Consider the following 16,222-nt stretch of genomic DNA (forward strand, 5'->3'; position numbering starts at 1 on the left):
CTAAAAATCTAGTTCTTATTGATCCCATTGTAATTGTAAATGTTTGACAGGTTATAGCCTCTTTAAATGCCTTTGGAATCCATTAATGCATGTTTCATAGAGTTCACACAGGGTAAAGTGGTACTTTGGTCAGAACATGCTTTGCTGAATGTCACTGATTTGTCTCTGCCACACAGCTGGCTTCTGAGGCTTATAATGGGCAATTAGGACAGGAAGGAGTTACTTAAGTTCTTTTTAAGGTAACATTAATTGGATTCATCTTTTACCACATGGTGAGGATCATGGTTATTACATTTACCATTTCGGGTTTGGTGTTTAACCTCTTTATTGTGGATTGGTTGGTTCTGGACATTTTCAGATTTAGTTTTGTGGTAGGATGTTTTGTCTGTAGTTTGCATGTGTATTTAGAACCGGAATGAAGTGTACTTTGTAAAACTGTGACCCCAACAGCAAAAAGGATTTTACAAGCACTTTTGGCCTTCATTGTTAGAGTATCTTCTTGTTCTCTGAGGACGTAAATTTGACCTCATCCTGGAATTAAAAATAAATACTTGAATGTATTTTTTGTTCTTGCTGCAGCAAATGCAGATATCAGCGACTTTTGTGATGAGTTTCCTTATTTAGGGAAGAACATTTTCTAAATCACATAAAGCTTAATATTAACAGAAGAAAATTTGAAAATTAAAATTATGAGAGTGAAATCCTAGACCTTTCACAAAGTTACAGGCTGAATCCAGCTGTTCTACCCTGTCCAGTCACAGGAATTCCTCCTTACTATTACTTGCAATTTTCCTTCCTTCATCCTCTCCTCTCTCTTTCCTTGCCTTTTTCTCCCCCTCTCTTTTGGCATATTTCTCTCAATTAAACAGTTTCTTAGTCTTTTACCACCAACCTCAAAGAATCAAGTGTGAATGAAGTAATTGCTTTATTTTAGGCTCTTTATTTTGCCCCATCAGCCCCATTTAAAACTCTGTCTCATCCTCCTACCAAATCCCAGATAGTGTCCTCTTCTTTCTTCTTGGACTGGAACTGAAAGATGTGATTACCTCGGTCTCGTTCTAATCCCAGCTTTACCATCAACTGAGACCAACCCAGATTCACTTCCGCTTTTGTGGACTGCCAGGACACTGACTGTGTGTGTGTGTGTGTGTGTGTGTGTGTGTACAAGCGTGTGTGCATGCATGTGCATATTTGTGTTTGTTAAAACAATAACAATTTGGCAAGCATAGAGTAAGGCATTGGTTCTCACTGTTTACTGTCATCAGAAATGCCAGAGGTGTGTATTTAAATGCAGAGTTTTCAGCCTGCTCACAGTGTTCACGATTCAGACAATTTGGGAAGGATCCAGGACTCTGCATTTTTTGTTTGTTTGTTTGTTTGTTTGTTTTTGTGAGACAGAGTTTTGCTCTGTTGTCCAGGCTGGAGTGCAGTGGCATGATAACTGCTCATTGCAGCCTTGAACTCCTAGGCTCAAGCAATTCTCTTACCTCAGCTACCTGAGTAGCTGGGACCACAGATGTGCACCACCATGCCTGGCTAATTTTTAAATTTTTTTGTAGAGACGGGGTCTTGCTATGTTATCCAGCCTGGCTTTGAACACCTGGGCTCAAGTGATCTTTCTGCCTTGGCCTCCCAAAGTGTTGGAATAACAGACATGAGCCACTGTGCTTAGCTGAGACTCTGCATTTTTGATAGACAACTGGTGGGCCACATGTTCTTTGAGAAACAGTGGATTTGGGGACTTCAGTTATTATTATTTTCCATCTCACGGTACAGCATTTTTCAAAGTTGGGCCAATTTGAAATGGCTGTTTTATCAAACTGTAGGCAGTTTTTTTGTTTGTTTGTTTTTTCATTATCATGTGCTCTCTAAACACCTCATATCCAAACATTAAGAGCAAGTGGGTTTCATCATATTCTGGACTGGTCAGAACTAGCCAGCAAGGGTACCATATTGTGTTTTAGGTGTCATCCTTGAAGGATAGAATAAATCAACTGTCGTGTTCTCAGTGAAAAGTGGAAAGAAGTTGTAAAGGATCTGCAAAATAGAATTATAAGACAGAGGAAAGAAAGAAACAGACAATCTGATCTCTATCTTCATCGGCCAGATAAGCTTTGAAGTGTTTAACGAATGGGATTCAGTTTGGTTACAAAAGAGTAGCTGGGTCCCAGGGATGGGTTTTTCAGTTGAGATAATGTGAACTACATTTGAGAGAGAATTTCTAGCAAACTCTCTGTCCAAGGACCTCATGACTGGCCTTGGAAGGTAGTGAGCTTCCCGTTATTGGAAGTGTTCCAGCACACATCATACAGAATAGATTCTGCAGTGACTACAGGATTGGATAAGATGTAGAACTAGATGACCTCAGAAGTTTTCTTCCAATCATGAGATGCTATAAATTTTATGAACAACACACTTAAAATAGCTTTAGGACACTCTACACAAATTCAAGGCTGAAATAGGACTAGTTAAACTACAGTCAGTCAATTGATTATTAAAACCAAGCACAGATTTACACCCACTACACACACTTATGCCCACAAATGATAAATGCCAGGATAGTTTGGATTGCCTTTGAAGTTTATTATTTGCAGGTGTAGAAGCTCTTAAGTTTTAGTTTGTAGTATTTCTAAAAGTGAGGCATTCTCTTGAACTGTCTTTGATGATTTGATGTTTATACATTGTGTCTGCTGTGAATTTGGAAAGCACTGCAGAATCACTTTTTCAAAGATCAGAGGAACGTGGGATAGAATAAATTAAGTTTTGGCTAATATTTGGTATTCTTCTTTAGGGATCTGCTTTCAGAGATCTGTTTCTGGAAGGAGAAGGGAAGCCATGACATTTTATGTGAACTCAACTGGACAATGTGAAGTTTTCCTATCATTAGCTAATAATATACATTTAAAGTCACATGGAAGTCTGTTGCCTGTGATCTGAATTTTTATTCCTAAATAAATTCGAGATTAAAATCTGTGGTTTCCAGTTCAAGGGTAGTATACCAAAAAAATTTGTCTGATGTGGGTTTTTATGTCATTAAGAAAAGTGGCAACAGTTAAGCATTATTGGCTTTTCCCTTTTTCTTGGTTGATTGGTCCTTTTCCCTTATCTTGAAGGGCGGTAGTAAATGTTGACTTTTTGCCTCTAATTCACCTCAATGATTGTACATTTTAACATGTTTTAAGATAGGTGGTTTTAGCCCCTGTCTTATTTTCCTGGTCCTCTTGCTTCCACTGCTCTGGTTCCCAAGAATCAAAATTGAGGCCAGATGTGTGTTAACATCAAGAAACTCTGACTGGCTCTCTTGTTCTCTCCCTCCCCAGATATTAATGCAAGAAGGGAACTAGGACACCAGGAACAGCTACTGTTAACATTCTCCTGTAATTTCTGCCTGTTATTCCTCTGCAAGACCTTTATGAGAGCTGCATGTATTTTTGTTCTGTGTTTTAAAATTTTAACATTTAAAGGCAGTGCTTTCCCATAACATTGTCTCTGAAAACATTGTATGTAAATATATAGATATATTGCATATTTGTTTTCAATTTTAAAATGGGATTTTATTGCACAAAGTTTTGTACACAATTCTAAGGCCAACTGACCTATCTATCTATCTATCTATCTATCTATCTATCTATCTATCTCTATATATCTTTTCCTAATTATGAAATGATAAGTGAAAATATGTAAAGTGTAAACTATATAAACAACAAAAACAAACGAGAATTTGTAAAATATAAAAATCATAGTAACTTAGCATCCATAATAAAATCTCTATTAATGTTTTTAAGTACCAAGTCTTTTCCCCTCCATATTTAGACATATAATTTATTCAATTATTGATTAGAAATTATAGGTAAAAATCATCCAAATCATGCAAATTCTCACAAACTAGAAGTAGCAGCTGTTAACAGTTTTGGTATATGTCCCTTCATATACTCAAATATATATATGTGTGTATATATATATGCCCAGTATTATTTTCTATTAATTTTTAAATAACTTTTTTTACTATAAAAGCGATTCACATATAATTCAGAATCCCTGGAAATTATAAAAATTTAAATTAAAAATGGACTGAAATATTTCCACTCAAACATAAACCAATCATTTTTACCAGTTCTTCCAAATATGTACACTTATGTCTGTAAACCCCCCACTTTTCAAAAAATAAAAATGACACAAGTATATATTGGTTTGTGGCTTTTTAAAAAATATTTAGGAATGTGTCAAACATTTTTATGTCAATAAAGGCTCAATAAAATTTGTTTTGGTATGAATTTTTTTTGTTTCAATCTCATTCCTGACTCTAAACCTCACTTTGAGATTTCCCGTCTGTGCCTCTGTGTAATTTGTTTGTAGTGATGGTCCAGTTCACTGATTATCTCTTCAGTTGCACTTAATCAGCTGTATTACCTACTGAATTTCTAATTTGAAATACTGTGTTTTTATATTTCTAGGAACCCTGTTTCTATTTTTATTTTAGGAACTCTGTTGATATCTTCTTAAAAGTTGTCTAGTCATTTTTAATATCCTTTAATATGTCCTCTTTTGCTCTTAAACCTATTAAACATTTTTATTTTATAGTCTGTATTTGATAATCCTAGTATCTGTAGACTTTGTAAATCTGTTTCTGCTATTTGTTCTTTTTGATGACTCCTGTAAATGTTGACTTGTTTCTGTATGTGCTTTGCGATCCCATCCCACTCCCCACTCTCCCAATGTAAGCTCATGTTTCTAGGAACTTTTTCTCTGGGAATTCTTTGAGAGCTTAAGGTGAATCAGTTCAGAAAGAATTTGTGTTTTCTTCTGTTTGATGCATTAAAGGCACTCTCAACCCATGTCCACATCAGATTGAATTATTAGCTTGAGGTTTTTGGGTGGCTACACCAGCAGTATAAATTCACGTCTTCCTCAGTTTATTAAGGGCAAGTGTCCGGATATAAATTCTCAGGGGCGACTGTTTCCTACCTAGATCCATGTGTGAGACAGTCACATTTTCTGACCCTCTCCCTGTGTGACATGGGTCAGTATTTTTATTATTAGTTCAGCTGTTAAGGGTAGGATGTCCCAGCTTTTTGTAGAGGTCTTTGATCTGACTTCCATTTTTCACTTGATTTCTGCTTTTAAAGCCAAAACTCAAAGTCACCTGGGATTATTGGGATATAATCGGCTGACAGACTCCGTTGTTGTTTTTTTTTTTCTCTTTTCCCAGTTGACTTCTTGACTTATATTTGTTTCTTGGTAGATTCATGACTTTTGCCAAGTTGGGTAAGCATTTACAGAGGTGGAGGTGTGTGCTTGTGTATGCGTACACACACAGCAGTTTTACACGTTTTTGTGCTAGGAGAGTTTTCACTGTATTTTGCGCTTAGTATTCTGGGAAAAGATATCTATAGTGTGACTTTTAAAATAGTAGGACACATTTTGTCCTTCAAATATATTGTTATTTACTTAATAACCTTTTTTGTTGTTGTTGTTTTTGAGACAGAGTCTTGTTCTGTTGACCAGGTTGGAGTACAGTGGCACAATCTTGGCTCACTGCAACATCCACCTGACAGGTTCAAGTGATTCTCCTGCCTTAGCCTCCCGAGTAGCTGGGATTACAGGTGCCCACGATCACGCCCAGCTAATTTTTGTATTTTTAGTAGAGATGGAGTTTTACCATGTTGGCCAGGCTGGTCTTGAACTCCTGAGCTTGGGTGATCTGCCTGTCTTGGCCTCCCAAAGTGCTGGGATTACAGGTATGAGCCACCACACTCGGTCTCTTAAATTAATACCACTTCTTGAAACCTTAAGGTTGCTTTCAGTTTCACAGATAGAGTTTTGTAATGATTGTCCTCAATAGGTATGTTAGCACAGATTGTTGATTCTTTTCCAATGATAAACATCTTGAAGTAGAATTGCTAGGTCAAAGGGTGTGTTTGTCTGGCTTTTGATACATATTGCCAAAATCATCCTTCAGGGACAGGATGAGGTTGTTCCATACTGAAACCCCTGATCACAATGCACAAAGGTCCAGCAACTTCATTAACCTGAGTATTATAAATTTAGAAAAATTATCAATGTGTTGGGGGCATTTTATTTTTAAAATTAGATCACTTGAAGTTAGGCACAATTTTTTCTTATGCTTATTGATTGTTTGTATTATTTCCCATAAATTTCCTGTGGATGTTTGTCAACCATTTTTCTATTAGGATGCTCATCTAAAAATTTACTTGTTCAAGCTATATATTTAATACATATAATTTTCTTTTTTAAAACTTTAAGAATGTTAACAGTTTATGATGTGATATAAAGCATTTTTTTCATATATGCATTTGTTTAATATAATGAAGCTTTAAATGTTTAGGGTAGTGTATTAGGCCATTTTTATACTGTTGTAAAGAAATACCTAAGACTAGGTAATTTATAAAGAAAAGAAGATTATTTGGCTCACAATTCTGTGGGCTCTACAGGAAGCATGGTGCTGGCATCTGCTCAGCTTCTGGGGAGGCCTCACAAAATTTACAGTCATGGCAGAAGGTGAAGGGAGAGCAGGCACGTCATGTGGTGAAAACAGGAGCAAACAAGCACCACTGAAGGAGAGAGAGAAAGGGAGAGAAGGAGTGAGTTAGTTGGGGTGAAGTGACACATGCTTTTAAATGACCATATCTTGAGAGAACTCAGATCACTTACCACCAAGAGGATGTTCCAGAACCATTCATAGGGATCTGTCCCCGTGGTCCAAACACCTCCCATCAGGCCCCACGTATAACACTGGGGGTTGTATTTCAGTGTGAGATTTGGGTGGAGACAAATATCCAAACTATTTTAGGTATTTACCTTTATCAATCTTTTCTTTGGCCTTATGCTAAAATAGCCTCCTCTCAATCTGTGACTATATAAACATTCTACTATATTTTCTTCTGGATCTCTTAAGGCTTTATTTTTCATACTTAATTCTAATGCATAAAAATTTGTTTATGTGCTATAAAGAGTTATACCTTATACCCCTGTGAATTTATTTGAGTTGGCTTGCCTGTGTACCAATTTAAGGTGTGATTTGGATCAAGCCAAATTATTTGGGATTTTTTTTTGTGTTGAGTCTGTAACTTTTGAATATGTAATTACCATAGCATGGAATTGGTAATATAGATATTTGCACAGGTAATGGTGAACTCCAAATTCATGATGGAACAAGCAGGTGAGTGTGTTGTGTGTTAAGGAAGAAGGAATAAGGTAAAGGATGTGCCAAGACAGAAGGTTAATTATAATGCTTAACCATTAGGGAGCATTTCCCCAACATTTTGTATATGTTTCTTTTTCTTCCTAATGGCCATTGGGAATGGAATGTGTGGGATTGACTAGGAAGGCTCTTGTATCACCAGAATTTGCAGTGACTTGAGAAAGCTGGGAAGATTATATTACCAGCACTTTGTGTCTTGTGTATAGCCTTTTGCATGCATGCATGCATGAATGAAGAAAATCACTGGACCAGAAATAGTTGTGTTAGAATACTTGAACTTTTGGGCAAACCAATTCTTCAGTTCATTTTTCATTTTTAGTGGCTATATGCCTTCATTAATTCCTCCTTTTCTTGTTCAATTACCCTTTATTGAGCACTGTCTATATTGCCAGGCACACTGAGCATTAGGATAAAGAAATAATTATAGTGCTGGCTGTATCCTCAGGAAGTTCAAAGTCCAGCAGTTGTCTCATAACTGAATAGGGTTTAGTGTGATGAATGTTATGACTTATGTGCAAGGTACAGAGGTGATGGCATATAGCAGGGCACACCAACGCACTGCTGATGATGTGTGAGTGGCAGTGATTAAGAAGGAGACTCCTGAGACATCAGCTGGGCATTGGAAGATTGAAAGATAAAGGGAGTTCATCTTGTGGATAGGCAGTGGAAGAAGGCATTTTAACTGTGAAAACAGAATATGGAAGGCATGAAGTACCATGATGTTTTCTAGGAACTCCAGGTAGTTTTGTTGGTAAATGATGTAAGACTTGCTAGTGGACGAGGCAGAGGCTGAATCAGAGGAGGTCTTGTGGAATGTAAAAAGGAATCTGAAGTTTGCTTCCTCCCTCCTAATTCTTTTTTTTTTTTGAGACACGGTCTCTACTCGTTGCTCAGACTGGAGTACAGTGGTGCGATCACAGTACACTGCAACCTCCCCGCCTCCTGGGCTCAGGTAATTCTCTCACCTCAGCCTCCCGAGTAGCTGGGACCACAGTCACACACCACCACACCTGGCTAATTTTTTTCACCATGTTGCCCAGGCTGGTCTCCTGAGCTCAAGCAATCCACCTGCCTCGGCCTCCTACAGTGCTGGGATTATAGTCTTGAGCTGTCTTGCCAGGCCTTCCTCCCTCCCAATTCTTAACAATTGAAAGATTTCCACAGTTTTGTTAGATCATTGCAAGAGGTTAAATTGGAGAGAGACAGAGAAATGAAATGAGATTAGAGATAGAGATCCTTGTAATTGTCCAGGGGAGGTAACTTGAACTCAGTAAGTGACAGTGGGGGCTGGAGGAGAAAGAATTTTTTTTTTTTTTTGAGACTCTGTCACCCAGGCTGGAGTACAGTGTTGTGATCACGGCTCACTGCAGGTTCGACCTCCTGGGCTCAAGCAATCCTCCTGTTTCAGCCTTTTGAGTACCTGGGACCACAGACACATGCCATCACACCCAACTGTTTTTTTTTTTTTTCCTCTGTTTTTTTTGAAGATGGGGTCTCACTTTATTGTCCAGGCTTGTCTCAAATTCATGGGCTCAAGTGATCCTCCCACGTTAGCCTCCCAAAGTGCTGATATTATAGGCATGAGCCACCATGCCCAGCCAAGAATGGATTTGAATCTATTAAGTTCGAATGTTGGATTATGTTCTGGAATGGGGATGCATAATTAAGCATCACCAGACTGTAAGTGTCTGTGGAATTTATTGGTATGAATAAGATGGCCTAAGGAGAGTAAGCAGAAGTAGAATAGGAAAGGGCTAAGTACAGAGCTTGTGGGTAAGCCAACATTTCCTAGTCATCAGGGGAAGAAGGTCCTCCGAAGATGCTTAAGAAAAAGCTATCACAAAGATAATAATCAAGGGAGCATGGTGTCGTGAGTAGGGCAAAATTAAAATGAGTGATTACTGTTGCAAAATGCCAACAAAAGGTCAAGTAAGATAAGGACAGAGAAAGATCCTTTTTAGAGGACAGTGATCTTACAGTTTTGAGTTGGTGGAGGAAGCCATGGTTCATTATGTAAAAATGTAAAAGCAATAAGCACTGTTTCTTCAGTATCCTGGGCCTTGAAAAGGGAGGATGGAGAAGAGAGACGGGAGAGAAGGAAGAGAAAGAAGTTGGGATCAAGGGAGTATTTTTTCTTTCTTGAATAGTAAATTTAGCGTGTTTATATTCTGAGGACTGGGAACTGAGAAGAAAACAAAACTGAAGCCACAGAAGAGAGAATAATTGAATTAAGTAAACTGCAGTTCAAAACAAGATGTGGCCAACTGAAGACTAGGATGAATGGGAGAGATGTCTTGCAAAGTCATTGTTAGCCAAAATTGACGGTGACTATCATTGGAGGATCAAGACATGCATTTCACAAATGTTTATGAGCACAAAGAACTATGGCAGCTGTGTACTGGGTGAAGGATGGAGCCTTGATTATGCCCTCATGGAATGATTAGTTTTTCTTAAGTCTGGGTTGTTGGGATGAACTTCATTGAAATAGTTAATGTGACTTTGACACTACTAACAGTATGAATATTACATGTTAGTTGGAGTAGTGGTCCAAGACACATATAAATCAGTTATTTCTGAGTTACGAATTCTGAGCCTAATTATTGTTACCATTATATTTTTGTTTCTGTGAGCCATATAAATCTGAGATACAGCTGGAGGTTTGGGAGAATAATTCCTAGAATATGTGGCTGCAGCATCTCCCCTTAACTCCCACAAAACATGGTTTGGTTTTCATGGTCCAGCTCTGTGGGATGGTGGAGGAGGAAGCTCCTGACCTGGCCACACTGCATTGGCTCCTGGGTGACTGCCCTTTCTGTGATTGCAGCCACCACTTTTTAGTCCCTGAACCCCAAATAATAGGTCACCATACTTATCCTCCCTTCCTCAAAGAGGAGATTTTTCTTCCAAAAAACAAAACTCTTTAGGGCATCCTCAGGAATGCCTATGTCTTTGTAACACTTTCAGCACCCAAGATAGCCCTTTGTCTTTTGGTTTGTGGTTCACTGTATTAAGCAAATTACATTCATTGTCCCTAGAGAATGGGTTCTAAGTAGATTTGTGTGCCACCCTGCTGGTCTCACTCTTGCCTGCTTTTACTTGAGATGTGAGGGTGCATGTGTTGACTCTTTCTTACCTTGGAGTGTTCTGGCTTGCCTACTAAACTCCAGGGATAGGGACAGCCATAATCCTCCCTTCTCTGTTTGTGACTTAATCTCTGTGGTTTAAATACGTTATATAAAACTTACACATTTCAGCTGATTAATAACAGCTATGCAGGAAATTCAATTCTGAGGCAATTTTAACATAGTCATTGATAAAATACAAACTATCATAATAAAATGATTCAATTTACAGTTGCTTCCACAGGATCAGGGGATTTCCATTTCAAATGGGATCCTGATGATCTGCCTGGATTCCCAGAATTTCTCATCTGGGTATACAAATTAAGTTTCTTGTAACCAACACTTCATATTTTATTTTATTTTATTTTTGTACAGATGGGGTCTCACCATGTAAACCAGGCTGGTCTCAAACTCCTGGCCTCAAGCAGTTCTCCTGCCTCAGGCTCACAAAGTGCTGGGATTACAGGTGTGAGCCACCATGCTTGGCTCCCTTCATACTTTAAAGAGAAGTTACACCTATAGTGCTTTCGACTTTTGATGGACACATCTTTCTAGAGCATAGTTCTTGTATTTATCTTTTACTGAAAGTTGTAATTGCTTATTTCCATTAGCCTCAGCAGGAAAAATCCTATCTCTGGAGTTTTAGGTCCCTTGGTTTATCCTTATTTCGATTAGGAATAAAGAATACCTACCTATTCAACTCTCAAACAGCAATGAATATTGCACTGTGTTCATCCTCACTATCTCCCATTATTAGTTTATATTCTGGGACACTTTTTCTCTCTTTAAGGATAAGTTCATTCAGAAATATGTTCCCACATTGAGCCATACTTCTGGTTTTGTGTGATTAACTTTGGCACCCCATGAGTAGTGTCTGTTAAAATTAAAGGCTTGTTTTGCCTCAAGAGAGCTAGAATACATATACATATTGCTGTGATTTACTGAAGTGTGCAGATTGAAGTGGTTTAGAAGTTTTAAATTAGTTTCCCAAAGGAAATTTACAACAGAAGTATAATAGATGAATATGTGATTAGAACTATATTCCTTTTGTAAGTAAATTAAACAGTTTTATTATGATAGCTTGTATTTTATCAATGACTATGTTAAAATTGCCTCTGGAATTGAATGTTCCTGTGTAGTTGTTATTAATCAGCTGAAACGTGTAAGTGTTATATAAAGTAAAAAGAGCTATAAACAGAGGAGAAAGTCTCAAGATACAACTTTAAAAAACCACTGTTATTTCCAGGTAAAATATTTAATTTCCAAAGAAGGTTAGCATATATTAAAAGCTAAATCTTATTCTGCATTTTTGGCTACATTTATATGAATTTTATATGGAAGTTTCTATCCAGGGTATTTATTAGTCATTTTAGAAGTTTTTATCCAGGGTATTTATTAGCATCTTATATGTTCTTTGAGAAGCTATATATATTATTTTTTAAAACAGAATTCTAATTGAGCTTTTAATCTGTCTGCTGATCAGGAACATTACATGACTCTCTTTGGAGGGGAAGGAAGCCAGTGGTTAGTTTTAGGTATAAAAGAGATCTTCAAGCACGATATCAACTTTTAACTTCTTGTTTCTGTATCATTTCAGGAGATAGAGGCAGCTTTCCCTACATTAGATTGTTAGCACAGAGTAACAGTAGAAGGGTTCAGAAATGAAGCTAAAAGGAAGTAAGAGACCAGCATGATGCTGGAGTTCCCCGAGGCCAGTCAAATTATGTTCAGGCCTTTAATCCATCTGGATGTTAGTTCTGTTTATGATGTGAAGTTAGGGTGTCTGATTATGTACATTTTTCCTTTTGCCTTACAACCATTTTTTTTTCCAGTCCCTTTGTGTCCCCACTGTAATGTCATGTGTATCATCCATGTAAGACTGTTTTGAGACTCTGTGTACCTCTGAATGTCTAGCCTGGAACAATTGTCACTTTACCTTTATTATATGGCTTTTTATATCTTACTCATTCGTAGGTCAAGTCTTCTACTTCTGTTCTCTTAATTTGTATTGACTGTTTTGGTCCTTAGCATTTCATTGGAAATTTTGGAGCAGGTTCATCTGTAGACTTTCTTGGACTTTGAATTTAAATAATCATTTTGATTACAAATAAGGAGAGTTTTGACTCTTTTACTCCTTGCATGTTATTTATTATTGTCTTGTTTCATTGAATTAACTAGCCTGTCTAGAACTGTGTTGAATAATAGGAGTAATAGTGAGATTCTTGTTATTCCTGATATTGAAGAAAATGCTTCTAATGAGAACCCTATTCCTTTTTGAGGAGTATTATTTAAAACAGCTCAGCATTTCCATGTGTTTGATTTTAGCATATTAAAACATAGGAAACACACAGTGAACAAAAGGGGTTATTATGAGCTTAGCGTACTAGCTGTCTTAATGTTTTCATTGTTTTAGAGGCATTTAGTTAGATTTAATTCTGACTTCAAAATGACCGACCTCTCTGGAGACTGTATTTTGTAGGAGAGAATAAGAGTATTTCCATTTTAATTGAAAAGTGGAGAAGTGTCCTTCCACTTCGTAATTTTTGTGGACAGGATTCCAGCACCGTCCAACAGATTTTTGCGATAATGGAAAATGTTGTATTTCTGCACTGTGCACGTAGAAGAGCAACCATCATATTGGACAATGCGGGCTTAGACTTTGGAGTTCTAACCATGCCCCATTTACTAGCTGCCTAGTTCCTGCCTGGTTTCAGAAGGCTTATTCTTTTGGGCGAGCACAGCTCACCCTGAGGCACGTGGCTGGGGGCGGTAGTGCAGTCCTTGCTGGATTGCAGCCATGGGTCTCCTTTTAGCCTGGTGCCTTTGTGCAAGTGAGGAGCTGGCACCATTGACAAGGGTGATCCCGGTGACTACCTCTGGAGGCTCTGGGCCCTGACTGCTGAAACAGGAGAAAACCCTGGCCCCATGCCCCTAAGAAGTCACCCGATCAAAGTGGAGCCCGTTGTTTCCTCAGTCACAAGTCAATGCTAAGAGATTTGGTTAGTGACAAGGAAATTTTTCATGTTAGAATTCTTGTACCCAGCTCCTTTAGAACTGGACTACTGTTCTCCCATATTCAGGAGGCCATGAACCAGCCAGTAGATTGTTTATTGTGCTTACTGATTTATGAAAAAACTTCTTTGTACAGAACTTCTGAAAGGGGTAAGAGAAAGGGAAGAATAGCAGTGTTATGGACTGAAGATTGTGTCTCCCTGAAATTCATATGTTGAAATCTCAGTCCCCAGGGTGATGGTATTAGAAGGTGATTAGGTCATAAGGGCTCCGCCCTCATGAATGAGATTAGGGGCCTTATAAAAGAGACACTACACCCGGTGTGTTGACTCACACCTGTAATCCCAGCACTCTGGGAGGCTGAGGCAGAAGATTTGCTTGCGCTCAGGAGTTTGAGACCAACCTGGGCAACACAGCTAGACCCTGTGTCTACTATTAATAACAATTTAAAAAAATTAGCCTGGCGTGGTGGTGTGTGCCTGTAGTTTCAGCTGCCTGGGAGGTTTAGGTGGCAGAATCACTTGAGCCTGGGAGTTTAAGGCTATAGTGAGGTATGATCGCGCCACTGCAGCCTGGGTGGCAGCAAGACCCTGTCCTAACATGCTCTTAGGAGTTTCATTAAATGTGACCCCAGAAGAGCTCTCTAGCCCTGTTTCCACTTGTGAGGCTATAATGAGAAGATCACAGACCACAACCCTGAAGAGGGCCCTCATCAGAGCCCAACTTTGTTGGCACCCTGGTCTTAGACTTCCAGCCTTCAGGTCTGTAAGAAACAAATGTTTGTTGTTTAAGCCACCCAGTCTGTGGTAGCTGTCATAGCAGCCTGAACTGACTAAGACAAGTGGATAGCTGTTTGGTTGTTTTAGAAAGCAGGGCTGCACAGTGTGGGGATGCTGTTGCTGCTCATTCCTGCTGATTCCAGTGTTCTGGAAAATGAAGTAGGGTGGGGGAGGTCTGAACCTTCTAATTTATTTCTAGCTGTTCTTTTTTAGCAAGCAAAGCATTCATTGGACACCAATTGCTTTTAATTCAGTTCCATCTGCACTGTACTTAATAGATATTACTCCCAGGTTCTTATAAATGGCTGGCTGTTATTCTTGGTTTCTTAGCTATTTTGAGTTTTTGTCTTCATGTATATTTTGAGTGGAAATTGGATATGGACATATTGGGGAATTGGGGCTGATGTTGTCTTTATTCAGAAGTCACTTTATGACCATTTGCGGGATATATTAATTTCACCAGAGCTTTTGATCTTAATAAAATGTCTCTGGGTTGAGGTGACTGATCATGAAGATTTTAGACTTTAATGTTTCTTAAGAGGATTGATACAGCCATCCAGAGAATAATGTAGTATATGGGAGTTATCTTTTGACAGATCAATTTCCATTTCCAAATGGTATAAAATCCACCTGTGTCCACAGCCTTATGCCTTCTTTTGAATCTATGATTTAATAACTTAAGAAATCTATCTATGCATTAGATATTGCCTTTCCGATAGAGCTATAGTGTGATCTTATGCTCATGAACAGAAAATGAATTTAAGAATCCTCAGACCTATTGGCCAATTCTTTTATTTAAGGAGAACTTGCTATTGACTTTGTCAAAACTAAATCTGTTGCCTTGGGCGGCACCCTCCAAAATTCAGATTCAGATGGATTACACCTAATACCTTTATGCTACAGATCAAGTCATATAATGTGGAGGTACATTTGCAGCTCCCTTATTGTTGTACATGCTTGCCGGGATGAAGTTCTCAAACTTAACATGCTCTTAGGAATTTCATTAAACATGTGTGTGTATTTTTAATGTCCAAGATTTATAAATGGTAACACCTGCCCTCAATTCTTTTTTCCACTGGTTCACGGTGTTTCAGTTATAGTCTTTATTGAATCATTCAAATGTTCTCTCCTAAAACAGTATTTCTGGCAGTCCTTATAATTGACCAAGTGGAATGGGCTTCAGTTTGGATGAAAGTCCACTTTATTTATTTATTAATTAATTAAAATGCCAAATTTGTCTTTTATGCCAGGTATTAAAAGCACTTAAAACTGTTTCTAATCAACAATACTAAACACTTAAGATACTTATCAGAGACTTTAGTCTTGAATTATATATTATTTCAAATTATTATTTCCAGTTCTATTAAAGACCATGTGAAGCCACTGATTTATTAAATGGACAGTTTAGTGAGTGGTTCTTAAAGTGTGGCCCCATGACCAGCACCAGCATCACCTGGAGACTTGTTAGTAAATGCAAATTCTTGCATCCACCCCGGACCTACTGAATCAGACATGCAATGGGGTGGGCTCATACATTTGTGTTCGAACAAGCCCTCCAGTGAATTCTGTGTGCCACATATTACAATTTGAGAACCACTGGTGTAATGCAGTAGTTAACACCCCTAGCTTTCAACCTAGACCCACTTTGGGTGCTTGTTAAAATACAGATTCTTGGTTCTCTCTCATACAGCATCTTATTCACCAGCTTTGGAGAAGACATAGGACTCAGTGTTACTATATTCTGCAGTAAAGCTTGCTCTGCTCACCTTGTATCATATTAGATCACTTACTAGCAATAAATGTAGAATATAATACATTTGTTCTAGTCCAAGTATCTGTGAAGAACTCTGATTTAAGATAATGGCATGTAATCAGATATATGCTTCAGAATTAAGGAGACTTAAAAAAATACAGGTGTCTAGGTTCTACTAAATCAAAAACTCTGTTTTGTTTAAGTCTGGTTTTGTTTTGTGTTTTAAGTTTCATGGGCGCTATACCATGCAAGAACCATTTATTTTTATCTTCAGCTTTCACTGAGAGTTGATAAAGAAGAAATAGCCATATTAATATTTTTGTATATTTTATAC

The 16,222-nt window shown here is 38.0% G+C and overlaps 1 protein-coding gene across 11 annotated transcripts in view; it reads left to right on the forward strand.

Annotated features, from left to right (window-relative positions):
- The window catches only part of LPAR1 (lysophosphatidic acid receptor 1), a 170,428-nt gene that overhangs the window by 26,346 nt on the left and 127,860 nt on the right, over nucleotides 1-16,222 (forward strand). The window lies entirely within an intron of this gene.

Source organism: Macaca fascicularis, chromosome 15 (assembly GCF_037993035.2).
Source record: "Macaca fascicularis isolate 582-1 chromosome 15, T2T-MFA8v1.1".
Lineage (NCBI taxonomy): Eukaryota > Metazoa > Chordata > Mammalia > Primates > Cercopithecidae > Macaca > Macaca fascicularis.